Below are 18802 nucleotides of genomic sequence, written 5' to 3'. Positions count from 1 at the left end.
AATGAAATAGTAGAGTGGATAGAAGAGGATACTAAATTCCCTAATTCGTTATATATTGAATTAATTCTCTTTTGTTTCTTTAATTTCAGTGTTAAACTTGTGTTCTTTTTATTAGTTTTTTTTTTTGCAATTTACATTTGTTTATGCTTTATTCGTTTTAAACTTTACAAACATAATTGGTTAGCCAAATAGAAATTAGAAATTAATTATTTGGTAATTGATAAATCAATCTTCGTGGGACGATACTCGTTCTTACCAAGATTTATTATAAATTGCGATTACGTATACTTGCGTAGCTTAAAAAAATTCACAACATTAGATACCTTATTGTATCACTTTAGAACCAAGAAAACAATATTTGAATGTTGGACAACATTTTTCCTAAGTGAGCAGTGGAATGCAATATATGTCCTAGTTAATTACAAGAAATTAATATATAAAACCATTTTATATACATAAGATCCTATGATTTATATATATTAATCTAATAGAAGAAGATTTACCTCTTGATACCTATCAAATGTCCTTGCTATATTCTCGTATAATTTCGATCATCCTATCCATGCGTATAAGACTCACACCAAAGCCTTCTAGATCGTAATTCCAACATAACGAGATGTGTGTGTGCACGTAGGTATTCAATAGGACAATCTAGGACTCCATTGATATTCTCAACAATGAGATCAATGGAGATTGGGTAAAGAGAAGGGTGGAAACTATTTATTTTCTGCTTGAGAAAACTCTCTTTTTCAGTCAGACTAAATATTAAGTTTTGTATCTTGTCAAGAGAAATATAATAATATACATTTATATTAGTCATCTAGAGTTTCATTAATTAAAACAATTTTAATTAATAATAATAAAATAAGACAGAAAAAATTACAATAGTGATTGGCATTTAATTCTTGTACACTTACGATACATATTTTTCAAATTTATTTTCTTTAATTAGTTCAATTAAAATATATCTTATCTATTACTATATTAATTGAATTTAAATCGATTCAAAATCAATATAACAACCGAGATAAGATATTTGATTTATTTCAAACTAGTTATCAAAATTTAAATTTATGAAATTTAAATATTAAATTAATTTCTCAAACTAATTTAAAATAAGATGACATAATTAATTCAAAAGTAATTATTTTATTTAATTAATTAATAATTACAAAAATTACAATTAATTAAATAATAAATATATTTTGCATAATTATCTCATAATTATGTATTTGCCCAGAAACTAATTTTCTTGACAAATATACCCATACTTGTTCTGTTGCTACTCTTACCCTGTACAATGTTTATAAAGCCAATCTAGGGACCTATGGACCTATAATTCTAAGCTCTTATAAATTTAGATTATTAATTAAACACTTTGATATAATAATCATATTTATTAATCCCAATATTTTCCACTATAAATATGGGATTGTACTCTTAGAATTATAGACATTTCATTTACTAAGTACTTATTAGAAGGGCAATTTTGATAATTTGGCCTATTATGGGCATAATTATATATATGTGCATATATGTGTGAGACCGCATTATTATGTGGTTTTATTTGAATTACTCAGCACGAGACGATCTCTGGGAGCAGGTTAGCGGGAAAGTCACAACGGGACCCAATACCCGACTCGGGGCGATTCAAGGGGTATTTGACATTTAATTGGGTTGCCGGGTAATGGGAGTGAATAATTGGGGATATATTGGGAGTTAGTGAGTTTAGGAGGGAATCCTGGAAAATTTGACCATTTTTCCCTCGGGAATGTTTTTGGTACCCCAAGCCTCGGGATTAGCTTAAGTTAACTTAATCCTTAGGAAAAACAACAGAACACTCAAACACTGAAACAAATCTTTCTGTCTCTTCCTCTCATTTTCTCTAAGCTTCCTTAAGCTAGTTTTGAAGAGTTTAAGAAGGATTTTGGCTAGAAACCAAAGAATTGAAGGCTCGAGATTGGGATTTGGATAGCTTGTGGCTAGGGGATCATCATTCACAACTAAGGTAACAATTTAACCTTTGTGTTTAACTAATTTATGTAAGAATTTGCAGCTGCTTTTTGAGGTGTTTTTGAACCTTATAGCTCAAGAGTGAATTTGGTGTTTTGATGAGTTTTATAACTAGATTTTTGTTGGGGTTTTGCTGCTGGGATGATGTTAGAATTGTTTTGGTGATTGAAATATTGTTTTGGGGTCAAATTGGGATAGTTTGGGTTGGATTTGGCTGCTGGAAAATGAGGAAAATCTGGGTTCGCAGGGCCAAGTCGCGGTTTTGTTCTTGAGGGGCCGCGACTAAGCCGAACCCAGGGCCCTGGGAGGCCTCTGTCTGGGAGGCGCATCGTGACCCTCTTGGGCAGGCCGCGACCCGCATCCCTTTGGCAGAGGGAGAGGGCATCAGATTAGAGGGGCGTGCCGCGAGTTGAAGAACATGACCAGCCATGAGTTGGAGAGCTTCGGTGGTGGCATGTACATATGCGGCTGATTGACCACCACGGTCGAGGATATTTAAGAGGAACTAGGATTGTAGCCTTGTTTTTGCCGCTTAGGTCAGTTAGATGTAATTTTTGATGTATATACACCTTTTTAAAAGTTTAATTTTAATATTTTGGGATCCCATGAATGTATGAAACTTTTTAAATAAAATTCAACGGTTCCTTTGACCAAGTTTTTTAACCCCAACCCTTGACATTAACCATAGTTACACATTTTAAGCCAAATGACTTGATTAGCAAGTCTGACACAATTTAAAGTACGCAGTGTAACGGTCCTGGATTAGGAGGACGTTACACTAACATTCCTTCACTTGGTTAAAAAAAATCTCAATCTCTAACTCAACAGTATTGATGCATAAAGTAAATTATCTTTCGATTCAAACTTTACCTTAGTGAAAATATTACAAATCTTTATCGAAATCCTTGATTGCTTACTAGCTTAAACCAAAAGTTCCTAGTGATAAAACCGATAATACTTCACACACCTCTACTTGACCACTCTTTTTCCCACTTTGCATGCTCATCACTTTTAATGGCTTTGTACTTATCCATTCATGGCCTTTCCGAGAAGAAACTCTAACTCCCAAGAGAGGCGGTACCACTTCTAAGTTCATATAGGTGAAGTTCTTATAGCATCTTTGCCATCTTTAGAGATGCCTTTTGCACACAACTGAACTTCATTAAAAGCTTTAAGCTTAATCATCATGTCTGGCAGCAACCAACACTAACCATCTTTAAATGGAACTCAATAATATGTTAGTGTTGAAACTATCCACTTATCAATGACTTGTTCTTACCCATTGAACTCTACACTCAATGTTGATGGGATTTAGGTTGAGTTTCCATCATTGGTGAATCTATATTTCTAGGAGTTTTAGTCTCATCCCTATAGATGTAGAACTAACCATATCTCTTGTAAGAATTTTGTGAATTGATCTGCTAGGTTCTCACTAATTCTAACATATGAGATCGATATGCCTTAGACTTATATATCTAGACATTCTATTATACACTTTATTATACACCTTAGATAAAGTGGCTTGATTATCACAATATATCAAGATTGTGGATACGTCACTCAGCCTCAGCCTCTTATGGTATACATAACATAAGATCTCTAACCCACTCAACCTCTTTGTTGGTTGCTGCTAATACTATAAACTTTTCTTCCATGGTTTAGTGAGAAATACAATTTTGTTTACTAGAATCCCAAGACACCGAACCCCATCAAGTGTAAACACCCAATCTATGGTGGAGAGATTGTTTCCCACACCCGATATCCAACTTGCATTGGAATATCCTTTAAGTATCTTTGGAAATGTACGGTAATGAAGGCTAAGTTCCTTGGTTCTTTTAACATATCCAAGAACTCTCTCAATAGCTTTCCAATGCTAGATACTTAGATTGCTAGAAAAGTTATTAAGTTTAATAACCACATACACTATAGTACAATGAGCAACGTGCATTAGGCTACCTATTGCACTTGCATATTCTAATTGAGCCACCGTTCTAGCTTCATTCTTTTCAAGCTTTTCGATTGAATCGATGATGTATTTTCCTCTTTGATTTTGAGATAAGTAAACTTCTCAATATAGTGGACTTGACTTAAGGCATACCCTTCATAATTTCTTCTAATTTTGATACCTAAAATGGTATTAACCTCTCAAGATTCTTCATTTGAAATGTAGAGGAAATGGACCCCTTTGTTTTTATGATGTTTCTCATGTCATTGCTCAAAATTAGAATATCATTAACATAGTGACACACTAAGATGAGATAGTCATCACAAGTCTTAGAATATAAACACATGTCCACATTTTTGTGTCTAAACAATGACTTCATCAAACTTCATCAAACTTCTCATTCGAAACAATGACTTCATCAAACTTCTCATGCCATTGTTTTAAACCATATAATGATTTAACAAGCCCACACATTTTATCTTCATTTTCTTTTAAGAAGGTTGTTCCATATAGACCTCCTCATTGAGATTTCCATTTAGGAATGTCATTTTGATATCTATTTGATAAACATAAATGTTATGTATTAATGATAAGGAAAATAACAATCTAATAGAAATAGGCATAGCTATCGGTGCATGTGTGTCAAAGTAATCTATTCCTTCATTTTGGCTAAACCCTTAAACTACTAATCTAGCCTTAAATGTTTGTATAGTGCCATTAGTATGATATTTCTCTCAAAATACCCACTTGCACCCAATTGGTTTTGAACCTTGTGGAAGATCAACAAATTGCAAAGTGTAGTTTAACATAATTGAATCAATTTCTTCATTTATTGCCTTTTTTCAAAATGTAGTCTCTTGAAGATATAGCTTCTTGGTAAGTTTTGGGAACATCCTCAATTTGAAGTACTGTAGGAAACTTCCACGTGACTTCTTCAAGGTTTCCCTCTACTAGGTAGAGTACTTCTACTTGAGAAGAATTTCTCACTTGATCCCAATTCTTTGAGCCTTTGGATTCTTCCAGACAATATGGGTTTCTCTTCAACCCTGGATGCTGTCTCCTCTCGAAATCCTTTAAGTAGAATAAGTTCGTGAGGGTTCACTACAAGAAATCTGACATTTACCTAGTATGTTATACCTACATTTAATTATTGGTAGGTAAAAATCATTTTTACCTACACTTTATATATTGGTCCTAATTATTGGTAGGTGATTATTTTATACATAGTACAATTATTGAAAATATTATTCACCTACCAATAGTATTCGTAAGTATTTAGCATTACCTATATACTTCTTGGAGGGAAATATTTTAGTAATTACTTTTCATTTTTACCTCCTCTTTTAATATGATTTTTATATATTTCTTATTGTGAATGATGATGCGTGTGCCTAGGTGTACGAAAATGTGCTAATTTTTCAAACATACTTGACACGTGTATGCCACATTATTGAATACATGTCACTTATAATTATATAATATATATTTTTTTTAAAATTAAAATTTTTAAATTTAGAATGTGATTTTTTTTTAAATTTAAGGTTTTTATATAAGCCTAAAATCTCCTAAACCTAGTCCCATGCAGTAGCCGAACCCTAAACCTAATTTCTTCTTCATTTCTTATCTCTTCCTCCCCTCTTCCATATTTGAGGCTCCAACCTCCATACCATCTTTGTTTATGCATTCTCTCAGGAATTAATCTCCCAATCTCTACTCCCCCCCTTCGTCTATTCAATCTTAGTTTCATTTCTCTCAACTTGTAACTCGCGCAAGCCTTCACCTTCGTCAAATCCTATCCAGCTACTGCTATTGTCTCAATTGAAGATCACTAATTGCCACCACCATCGTTCTACAAATCTCTGAGTTGCCACCATCCATGGTTTCCTCAGTCTTCCTTTAATATTTATGGTCGTTGGTATGGTTCTCTCCACCGTACCTGTGTTAGCTTAAAATTTTGAGTGGTATATATTGGTTGAAGACAAATTTGGGTAATTTTTCTTTTTCAGAGTTTTTGTAATACTTCTGTGATTATTTTTTTGTTAAGCTTCTGATTCTTTTGTTATAACTCTCTGATTATTCTCAATAAACAAGATTACAGTTAGAAATGTCAATGTATTTTTTTTTTAAGGTTTGATATTTGTTTGTTTAGAGTTTGATTATATCAAATTTATTGGATAGGCATGACTTTGAGATATTCTGGTGGCTTGGTGGCTTTGATATTTTAGATTCTTTGTCTTGGTGGCTTCAAGGTATATTTCTATGATTAATAGCGATTAAATTCCCAATATTATGAAGGATTGATGATGATTCATTATTTTGAGGCAGTTGTTTGAGACATATTTTCTTAATATTTTGTATACTTGATTTAAGGTTTCTTATTGTTATTTATTTTTTTTATTTTTTTTTGCATTTTGACTCTAATTTTGGATCTCTATACTGTGTTATTGGTAGTTTCATTTTTGCATTCTTTGGCATTAAGCACTCAATATATATATAGAAAGAAATTCATTATTGCAAATCCATCTCTTTTTAAGTTTGGTTTAGTCTCTATTTTGCCTTTTGCCAATGATATTTGAATAATGAGTATGATTATCTTATGTTGCCGATTACGAGACTTGGTGTGCTCATATTTTATTTTTTAAAATAAGACTCTATACCAAGTGTAGTCACGAATGCCCATAATAGGTCATTACTTTTATGAAATCCTTGTGATGATTAAATTTGGAGATATTTTATTTTTTTGTATTTGTAACATCGTTGACCTCCAACTCTTTGAAACATTGTCAAAGTCCATCTCAAAAACTCTCATTATCAAGTGAAGCAAACTTTACTCTTTGAATGCCATTATATTTTACCTTTTTAAGTCATTTATTTTTCTCATGAAGTGACCATCAATCCTAAGGTTATGCTGAAGCAGTTAAAGTGACCATGAAGCAAATAACTTTCTTGATACAAAGATGAAACTATCTCTTTGAGATTTTAAATCTATTTGGCTTGGTGGTTTGGTAACTTTGAGGTATATTTTTATGATTAATATTGAATAAATTCCCAATAATTTGAAGGATTCATGATGATTAACTGTTTTGAGGCATTTTGTTTTGTAATGCTTGCTATATTTAGTATAGGATTCAGACTAATGATTTTGAGGCGATTCTATTTTGGTGATTTATGGGCTTTATTGGTCTGGGGTATTGAGTTGTGTTTCATTTCTCTATAGTTTTATTTCATTGTCTGGATTATTGTTTCATTGTTCTAATGCAAATTTAAAGTGATTTCTGCATGTTCAAAGTTTTAAAGTTTATAACATTAGTTTGCAGGCTGAATACTTGGTTCTCGGTTCATGTTAATTTGGGTATGTTTTCTTCATGTCTATTATTGTTTCTGAATGCTTGATTTAGGTGTGTAGATTTTTAAGAATAGTTTCTAGTTTTGGATGATTTATAATGTTAAATGCTTGATTCATGCTATATTTATTTGTACATATCTACATGAAGTACACTTTTTATTTTGTCACTTCATGTTCTTTTGCCTTTGTTTTCTTCTGGCTAGCTTAGTGTCAAATTTTTTTTATGTTTATTTCATTTTATACTTTTCATATCTTGGTTTTCAAATATATAAATGTGTTTATAGTCCTGTGGATCGATGATGATTCGATGCTATGTTTTTTATCCTAATTTTTCTATGATTCAAGGCTATATATTTTAAGAACTTTGTAACCTATGTGGAAATCTGGTTTTTAAATCTGCTTGGGAAATGATTAACGATCTTTTTTTTCTACCTACAATGTTCAAGAATAGGTATACTTGTTATAATTTTTAAGTCTATTCTCACGACTCAAGTCAAAATTTATTTTAAAATTTTACTTTATAGAATATAAATTATTTATATTTTGTTAAATTAAATGTCCTAATGATACTATTAAAAAGTGGCTTTAATGTTAAAATTTAATGAAAGTCTCGTTATAATTTTTAAGTCTATTTTCATGACAAAACTTAAAATTTATTTTAAGGGCTCAACACACTCCAGAAGAATTGTCTGACAAAGAAATTATGGAACGTATTCTTGGATGTTCTTTTGTACACTTGAAATGTTGTGGTCGATCTTTTTCAAGAACAACAACTACTTCCCAGTGCAATACAACTAAGTCAAATAAGCCAATATATGAGGAGCTAGCCCAACGCCTTGAAGAAGCAAACAATCGTCTTGATTCTACAAATGACCAACTAAATGTTGTTGTGGAAATACTAAAGAAAAATAATTTGATGGCATCGCCTCCATCAAATCCATGTTCTAATGAAAATTTCATAAATTCTCCCGTCCCTTATGCTAAAGGAACAAGGTGATTTGTAGTCTTTTTATGTTTTACTTTATTAGTTCAAAACTTTAAAGTTAACTTATTATGGACATCTATTTATGAACATTTTACATTCTATTTTTTTCTTCATGAACATTTTATAATATATGTTTGTTTCATATTTTATAAAAATGATATATTTTTTATTAATTAATTTTATTTATCATCTATAATTAACTAAATTTAAATATTTTCCAAAAAAAAAAATTATTTAACAATACCTACCAATAAATTGTATCATTACCTACACATATATAAGCATAGGTAAATCTGGGAACACAAGAGCATTCCATGTGGACCAAGGCAAGTACCACATGTTAAAATGCTCACCAAGTCATGTGCCGCATCAGGTGCCAAATAAGTCGCCGCAGTATCTATAATATGACATGTATTTCGCTATGTCATGCGCCACGTATGATGCCATGTCAAATAACAGGTCAGGGACGCTAAGTCATTTTTGTGGGATCCACGCAAGTTTTACCTACCGATATACCAATGTAGGCAATGGTGCATTCTCGACTAAGTATTACCTACCAATACATTGGTAGAAATTCGTAGGTAAAGTGATTTGCCTACCGATACGCTATTTTTTCCCACGATTAATATTGGTAGGTAAATGTCGAATTTCTTGTAGTGGTTGTTGTCACTATACAACATCTCAAAGAACTCTATATCTCTAGATTCAGTTATTACATTGGATTCCAAGTCCAATAGTCAATAGACTTTGCTATTTGAGTCATATACTACAAATACACACCTTATAGCCCTAGGACCCAATTTGGTCCGTTTATGATCCATGCTCTTACAATAAGGAAGGCACCTCGATACTTTAAGATAACCTAAATTAGGTTTATTTCCTTTTCATAACTCATAATATTTTATTTTTCTTTAAATGAATACGGTTTAAAATATGACACGCAGATAGTAAGACTTCACCCTATAATGCAAAACTCTCTTTTGCATGTAGTAGCATAGTGCTAACAATTTCTAGATAAGTTTTATTCTTTCTTTTTACTATACCATTTTGTTGGGGGCGTATAAGGGGCTGTACATTCATGTATTATACCGTATTCTTCACAAAATTCATTGAAGTCATTTGAAAAATATTCACCACCTCTATCACTTCTAAATACTTTTATCTTTCTATCTAGTTGATTTTCAACTTCGACCTTGTATACTTTAAATAATTAAATGCTTCATCTTTACTCTTAAGAAAATAGACATAAGTATACCTAGAATAATCATATAGAAAAATGATAAAGTATTTATATCCACTTCTAGTTAACATTCTATTCAATTCACACAAGTTACTATGTATTAAATCTAGCAAATTAAAATTCCTATCAACACTAGGAAACTATTTTAGATTTCACACATAGCACACATTTATCATACTCAAAATTATCACAATTAATCAATCAACATTTATTCACCCTCTTAATAGTACTAAAATCTACATGGGCTAATCTATTATGCCACAAAGTGATAGAATTTGAATCAACCGTATAAGTAGAAGATGTAGATGTTTTATTATTGTCAATCAAGTAATTGGAAGTACAAAGTTTAATAATTCCATCACAAGGATATTCATAACCTACAAAGTTTCTCCCTTGGATAAAATTAGTTTACCAGACTCAAACACTGCCTTGATACCCAATTTGCTCAACAAATTTCCTCTTATGAGGTTCCTATTCATGTCTGGCACATAGAGGACATTGGATATTGGTGAGAAGAACCTTCTTGCTGGAGGTGAAAATGAGATAATTTTTTCCCTTGCCTTCAACCTTTGATCTCATCTCATTCCCCATTTGAATCTCATGATCATCCCTTTTCTCTTCAAAAGTTTTGAAAATGGACCTATCATATGTCACATGAATGGTGGCACAAGTATCATACCACCACCATTGTATCTTCCCTTGAATGGAATTGACTTCACTCAATGTTGTAACTAATTCTTCTTCGGTGTTATTAACCTTAAATCCATTGTTGTTATTGTTGGACTTTCTAAACCTAAATTCCTTGGCTAAGTGGCTTCCTTTGTCACACAAAAAAAGGCCCATTAGAACTCTTGAATTGCTCATCATTCCTCTTAGGACTTATTGAGCTTTCTCTTTTGCTTTAGGGCTTCTTATGACTCTTACCCTTGGGGTGAGTAGGTTTGTCCATAGTATTGGCCTTGGAGGTCCCTTTATTGGACTCATCCAAAGATTTGTCTCTAGAGCAAGACTCCTCCTCAATCCTCAAATGTTTGAGAATCTTTTCAAAATAAATTTCTCATTTTTATGGAACATTTTCTTCCTATAGCCTCTCCATGATAGAGGTAGTTTGGCTATGATTGTACCCATAAGGAAAGCTTTCGACAATGTGATTTTAAGAGTAGATAACATGTTCACAGTATTTTGGAGCTCATAAACTTAGGGGAGAAGGGGATTTTCATCAAAGAATTTTAAATTCCATGTACTAGGTGATAAGGAATTTTGTAGTACCTTCTTTATCTACTTTATACTTGTTTTCTAGTGCCTCCCAAATCTCCTCTGTGGAAGTGGTATTGATGTAGAGATCATATAAGCAATCTCAGAGAGCATTGAGAATATAACCACAACATATTAGTTCATCTTCTTCCCTTTTCTTCTTTTGTTTGACCAACTATTGAGAATCACCCTCCTTTGATGGATCTCAGGCCTTAAAGTCTCTATCCAAAATTTATGAGGCCTTCAAGGTAGTGAGAAGTAATTTGATCTTATATTTTCAATGAGAAAAATTCGACCTTTCGAAGTGATCTAGAAGAACAAAATTCTGTGATATAAACTTAAGAGCGGAGAAGGAGAAACTTTCTTCCATGGTGGTTAGACTTAAAACTCAAAATCAAGAAATTAGAGAATTAGAATGTTGGGAAGGTGAATAGTCACCACCTTAATTTTACAACTCTAAACAGTAAGTACAATGTAAATATCAAAAGTAATAATACAAATGAAGATGGGAAACTAAAAAATGAAATCAAAACTTCTTATCTCAGAGATACTGACATCCTTGCAACAAAACTTGCCACGATGAAAATCGTTCTCCAAATTCTTTATTCCAAGTCTTTCCTAAGTTGCTTGAAGATTTTACAGTAGCAAAATGAGAATTGGGAATCAACAAGCCTTGAAAATCGCACAAGTCAAGAAATTCTTGGTGATTTTCTTGGAGAAAGATGTGTTCTTGAGAGCTAGAGAAAGAGAGAGAAAGGTTAGAGAGAGAATTAAGAAGTGTGATCAGAGCGAATCAACTCCAATTGACTTTTTTTTTATAGTATAAGCACTGTCATTAACTCTAACCAATAGGATTAGAGCTTTTTCGATTTAAATTTGGAGCCAAAAAACATTTTTGCCACATCAAGAACACGCGATCTATAGTCTGTTGTATGGTGACATTTTTATGATTACAGGTGGCATATCACTTGTTGCTTTTTGGGCAATACATGTGTTTTATGCATGGGATATAGGCGATATGTCGCCTAGTGACATGCGACATATTGCCTAACCTCTGGTCAAGTTGCTCAAAATTGACCTTAGATAGCTCAAATTGCTCCCAAACTTTCTGGGCATGCTTACATACCTCATTGTATCACTTTAGACCCAAAAATATAATTTTTGAATGCCTGCAACTCAAAATCAATTTTCCATTATGTGAAATCGTTAAGGATTTTAAACTACCATGTGTAAACCTATTTAGGCTTTGTGTTTAACTAATCCTAACACTTATCATTATATGTAATATATAGTAAAGTATTATTGAAGTTTAGTAACTTATAATTGAAGGAAAGAACTTGTCAATGATATAACGTCGGAAAACTCAAAGCTTGTTACGAAAACTACATAAATAGAACTTATGAAAAAATTGAGAGAGAAAAGTGTAGAACAAAAATGGAGGAAATGCTCGTATATTACTCAATAGTCTACGTATACAATAAATTTTCCAACCCCTTAGTTTGAGGGATGAAGGTCTATTTATAGCTAGGCTCTAATGGCCCCTCATAAATGGTGGTCCCTGGGGACAAAATAGTACACGGGTACACTATCAGGGTAGTGACAAAGGTCGTGGTGGAGCAGAGGGTTGTGGTGTCGATGTTTGTACATGGTCAGAGACATGCAGGTCATGCCACCACTTCTCATAATAATTTGTATCACCACTACTTGTCTGCTACGGATGTCAGAGTCACTCCTGTGTGCTCTTAAGGGTCGTACAACCTGTACCCGTACTCGCACTTGGTACCTGGTTGTTGCTCTCATATATCTAAGGTCTATCTTTTCTCCAAATTTTGTAACATTTTGCTAAGTGTAGGAAAGCTTGCGAGTTATCATGAATGACATACTTAGTCGTCTTTACGAATTCTAGCTTAACACCAAATGATGATTGGGCCTTTACTAGTGTTCCTCATATGTATATTCGGGAAGCTTTAGACTTTACATTTTGTGAAAATCCACGGTGGGGATGTGCCTCCCTGGTGGCATTTACTCCAAGAGGATACGTAGGGTCTCTTCAACGAGGTATGGATTGATGTGACGAGATAAGGCGCCTCTCGTGGATCCTCGGGTGCAAGATAGGTGTTCTCGGCATTTGCACGCATTAGGCCTCGCTATGCAAGGCCCTTATTCTCAGATAGGCATCCTCGACATCTGCGTGCATTGGGCCTCGCATAGTGAGGCCCTTATAGTTTGGTGCACTGTCGCGAGGCGATGTCATGTAAAGACTAGTTGGGCGTTGCGTAGCGAGGCCCTTGTACATTGGAGACTTAGGAAACTCAGCATTTTGGCATCTAACATCTGACCACATCGCGCAATGTGCAGAGCACTCCCTTAGGCGCATGAGGATGTTGGGCCTCTCTAGTTGTGAGGCCCTCCTTATGCCATGCATGCGTCTCAGTCTTAAGGCACACAAGGGTAACGGAACTCATGTAGTGAGTTGGGCCTAGCATAGCGAGGCCCTTGCCTATCGAGGGGATCTTCAAGTCGTCGCGGGGGAGTATATGCGCACACATAAGGTGAGTTGGGCCTTGCTATGCGAGGCCCTCGCCCTATTGAGGTTCACGTACATATGTGCCTTGCACACTTGGTTATTTTAGGGGTTTGGACATGTGGGCCTTGCTATGCGAGACCCCTTTCTTCCCTAGCCTTGTACCTTCATCGCAAAATGCTTTAAGAGAAATTATCCCATATACACACTTGCTCCCGAGTCTATAAGTATACTTTTAAGTGTTTTTGTAGACTCCTTCCTACATTCCTCTTGTGATATGAATGATATTTGACGTTTGCTTTACTTTAAGAGGTTTAGAAGGCTCGTGTGTTATCTTGTGGTGTATGAAGAAACACAAAATGTATTTGGGTGGTGTGTTTGTTTGTATTGTATAAAGAAACACAAAATCCAAATAGCTAGGGTGGTGATCCAAGTACATCCTTGTAATTGAGTGGTGATCCAAGTACATTCTCCCAAAGTTGCCAAGGCTCTTGATCTCCACCCTTCACCCTAGACTTGATCCAAAGGCTAGGAAGTCTTGACTCTCCTTATAAATACCTCAAGGCTTGGATTTATTTTTTCACACCAAAACTTAGCCTTGTGGTATCTCGTTGAAGCTATTTCCAAGGGCTCCAAAGTTCTATCCTCCATAGAAGCACTCTTGAGGTAATTTTCACCCAATCTAATTAAATTCATATTTTTTTGAACTTATTCTTCCTTGTCCCATGTTTGCATTGCAAGGAGAATAAAATGTTTTCACTTAGGAGAATGTCTTCGCACCCCCCAAGGTCCACCCCTCAAATACTCGAGGATTCATTTTCACACATCCAAAGGTTTGCCCTCGCACATCCAAGGACTAGCATATACACATCCTAGTATGCCTTCCTTCGTTGATGACCTGTGTATCCTTTCTTCTGCTTTTATACGAGGGTAGAGGCCGTAGATCTGTAATAATTTTTTTAAAAAGAATCCCATGTGTCATAGGTATGCCAGATGTGTATGCGTAGGGTCTTATTTAAAAAAAAAAGAATTACACCCTTTTCATATTGTAGATATAAAGTTGTTTTCATGCACACACATCTGTCGAGCCTTAGTTTGTCCATGGAGTCTGGACAATTCTTTAAAGTCCCTCATGGTGTTGAACCCATCGAGTTGTCATCGTCTAACTCTGAAGCCAATACACACAAACCCTCTGCGAACGCGAGTGTACAAATGCTCTACCTGCAGCAGTTATCCGACCTTAAGCAAAAGGTATGGGGCCCTGAGAGTGAACTCGAATTCATCACTAGTTGTGAGGGTTTAGGTTTCTCTCCCTTGCACGAGACATATGTAGCCAGCTAAAATCGACCCTTCAGGAATGTATAGATGAGATTGGTTTCCTAAAGGAAAATTTTCCTCCCGAACCTCCACCCCTATATGGCGAATATGGTTCGGGAGTTCCTGACGTCGAGGGCCCTACCCATAGGGGTGCTGAGGGTGATCAATATGAACATGAGTTTCTCTCCATAGATTTTCCTTCATTTCTTCCCCTATCTATGGCTAGACATTATAGAGTTAAGCAGTATGTGGGTAGACATAGGACACACATGGAGCCTTCTAGGGGGTTGAAGAAGTCAGTCACTGACAAACCGCATCTTGTTTCTATTCAAGTATGAAGCATGCCAAGGAGGATTCATAATGATTTTGAGATTATGAACATCGAGTCTACTATGAATCGGACTAAGCTTTCCAACATGTTGAAGGCCCATCAACTTTCCCTGAACATCAATTACACTATTCTGACCTGCAACGGCCATGCATACAACCTGCAAGAGGGGCTTGTAGCTTTTAGCGATTTGTGATTAGGTCTGGTGGGGCCTTGCCACTCCACCCCTTTTTAGTGAATGTCCTTAACTATTTTGAACTAGCGACTCTCTAGTTGTCACCCAACTCATGGGTTGTGTTGAGTTGTCTATATGTGTTTTATAAGCAAGGGCATTTGCATGAACTCTCGATGAATGAGGTCCATTATTTGTTCACCTTGAGGGTGAAACCACCAGCTTCTGGCTTCTATTAGATTCAAAAAGTTGTGGACCTCATAGGGTACCCTCTCGTGGAGGGTTCCATCTCCAACCGGGGTTCATGGAAGAGTGACTTTTTCTTCACCGATAGTGTGTCTACACATCATACTCATTGTAACCAGTCGCGTAAGTTCGTTGTCCTCTACTTTCTTCCTTATTTATTTATCTTTATCTTTTTCCTCAAATTTTCCTTAATACGTTCTTTTATTTTTCTTAGCTTTAGGTCTTGAGGGAGTAATTGGCCCTAACTTGCTTTCTGCAGCACTTGATTGCGTGGCGAAGGTCTTGGCCATGGCATTCACATGCAAGCAGGCTAGCAATCATTTAACTGAGGGCAACCACTATTCATCCAAGTTCTTATCTTTTGATGAGACACTTTCCTTGTGCTCCATCTCATCCAAATCTTTTGACCTGAAGGATGTAGATGCTGATAATGTTGAAGTCTACCACTAATCCAAGGACGATGTCATAGACACAAAGGGAGAGGTTGAGGTGGAATCCAAGAATTACTCATGTTTGAGGTCCTTGGCTAATAGGGACGGGGAGGTTGCAGATGATGGATGTATCAATGATGTCACTTCCCGAATCCTGTCGTCGGCAACAGGTGGCGAGTTTACCTTCGTCTCTCCTCCTCCTGATCCTTCTATTCCGAGGAGGAACTTCGTCCTACCTTCCTTTGATGATGCTCTTCCACCCTTAGGGGTGCACTTGGGACAGATCTCCTCGGGTAATTCACTTCCCAAAGAGAAGACTCCACACCCTTTTGCTCCTCGTGCTTCAATTGATGGATTAAGACCCTCCCAATCCCCTTCTTTTTGTAGGCACGCATCAACAAGTGTGCATGTTTCACCTCATCAAGTCTATACCTCCATTTCTTGGGGGTATCCTTTGGCGACCCAATATAGAGAGGTCATGAACCATCACATGGGGAAGATGTTGGAAAAAAAATCAGAGTGCGCAGCAAGATTGGCGTGGTGGGCCCAGTGAAATAACACAAAAAATTTCCATCTCTCATATAAACAATTTATATGTTCAAGAAAACACCCAGACAAAAACATTATTATGAAATATTATAATCATGCAACATATATATAACTATACACATATATACAAATATTCGAGAACATAGATATTTACTTCTTGAAGCCTATCAAGTTTCCTTGAGTCTTTTCGTATATACATATATATATCGATCTTCCTATCCAACACTTTGAGTATTCAAACCACGATCTTCTGTAGTGTTCTCTACACTTCAAGATGTGTGTGGGCACATCGAGAACATTGGTTTATAATTTAGAAATCATAAGTATATCTCAACACATGAGAACTTGGATTATGGCTTGAGAATGGTTAGAATAAAAGAAGAAGATTATGACAATTTCTTGTTTGACAAATTCTAAATCTTTTCTCTCTTGTTTTTCGTCTTTCATAATATACACATATATATATTATATATTACCTTATTATTCCTAATCATAATAGTAATATATTAATAATATCATAATGATGATATGAATTGATTTAGGAAAATATATAACTTACCAAATTTGAAAATATTTATTTTCAAATTATTAATTAAATAAATAATAATAAAAAAAATACTCATACTTTATAAGTATACTGCTACACGCATGGCACAGTCCCTGGAGTGTGTCATGCGTGAATAGTAGTATTTCTTTTTTAGGGATATTGTATTTTTCTTTTATTTATTTATTTAATTAAAATCAATCTTTCCACAAAATATGGCATTATCTTTTTAAGTAAAAGATCACAACTATATTTCAAAATTTAAATCTTAAATTCAAAATTCAAATTCAAATTCAAATTGATGATCATCTTTTAAAATTCAATAAATCAAAACTATTTTGACTTACCGATTTTATTTTCTCCCACTAAAATAAAATAATTAATTTCAAAATTTTATTTATATATATATTTCGAAATTATATATTTAAATTAATAAACATATTTTCAAAAATTTAATATTTAGTTTCAAATTAATTATTCAACCTCAATTATCATATAATTATATATTTGAGCCGAAGAATGACTTTCTTCTCAAATTTCTAAATTACGGATTTACCCTTGTATCAACTCTTACCTTGATATGGTGTTGATAGTGCCACCTTGGGGACCTATGGACCTATAATATCAAGCTCCAATAAATATTAGATTATTAATCAAAGCTCTTTGATTAAATAATCGTATTTATTAATCTCATGATTATTCCATTGTAAATATGAGAATAAACTGTTGATAATTATAGACATTTATTTACAGAGTACTTTATTAAAGAATAAAGTGTCAATTGATATAATCATTACATACAACGTTAATGCTCTATTAGTTGTTCATCATTAAAAGGGAATAAAATTACTGTTTTACCTTTTTAACTATATCTTGTTCCTAGGGTACTATTGACTTTACTAGTGAAGGTTGTGTCACAACAAGTTTGCTACGTGAGCTCTCATAAACTTTTCAGTTCCAAAAGTCAACCCAATAGGGAATCATTATTCTATCTATAAGAATGTATAGATTTCGTATCTGTTAAACTATGTCCCCAACCATATACATCATTGAGTCCCCAAAACATTTGTTCTTCGCCTGTTCATTTTGACAAACTTTAACGCATGAATCAAATGATCAGATGACATATATAAGAGTTCATAGTAACCTCAGAATTAAGATCATCGAGTATATGATCATCATTTGGTGTGTTTGATTAATACTATGAAATGGTGTTTAAACAAGTATTAACAAATTTGATCTGGTCCAATTCTATATATCACTATATATAAAGTACATTCACTAAAGTGTCCTACTACACTAGTGACCCGGATCTAGGTCACTAGTACTCATAATACTAGCGAATTGTACTAGTAGTAATTAATCTAATGATTCCATAATTTTATTTTATTGCGAACTGTTTCAAGTTTATTATCTTAATCTTGATCCTCTCATACCAATATGAGATTAATACCACATAGATAAACTTTGGAATTTTATGATATTTACTTAATATTATCAACATAATATTGGACATATTCTATACATATATAATAATTCAATTCAATTATTTATTTCATTTAAAATATTTTTCAACTACAATTGCATTAAGGGCATTATTCCAAACAATCTCTCATTTGCCTTAAAGCAAATTAAGGCATCTCTCTTAATGTGTCAATCACATTATCCTGAAGGAATTTGTCTAACAAAGTCTTTGTAAATAGTTTTGTAAGAAACTATTTTGAAGCTATCTTCAAGATCATTACATCAATTATGTAAAATTGTCTTGAATTAAATAATACTTCATTTCATGTGTTACACCCTTTCATGATTTCTAGTTCTTCTAGAATAGTTGTATCTCCATTGCTTTTGCAATGAGATACTCGTAGTTTATACTAGTCTGAAACCTTTTCCAGAATGGTAAATGAC

At 34.1% G+C, this 18802-nt stretch overlaps 1 long non-coding RNA gene across 1 annotated transcript; it reads left to right on the top strand.

Moving 5' to 3' along the window:
• The first annotated feature begins 5513 nt into the window (after positions 1 to 5513).
• LOC133829944 (uncharacterized) lies at positions 5514 to 6764 on the top strand. Its single transcript, XR_009891904.1, has 2 exons — positions 5514 to 5946; positions 6137 to 6764. It is a non-coding gene; the product is annotated as an uncharacterized LOC133829944 (long non-coding RNA).
• Positions 6765 to 18802: the final 12038 nt, after the last annotated feature.

Source organism: Humulus lupulus, chromosome 1 (assembly GCF_963169125.1).
Source record: "Humulus lupulus chromosome 1, drHumLupu1.1, whole genome shotgun sequence".
NCBI classification, from domain to species: Eukaryota; Viridiplantae; Streptophyta; class Magnoliopsida; order Rosales; family Cannabaceae; genus Humulus; species Humulus lupulus.
Note: the sequence above shows the minus strand (reverse complement) of the source record. Positions and strands in the feature narration are given on the sequence as shown.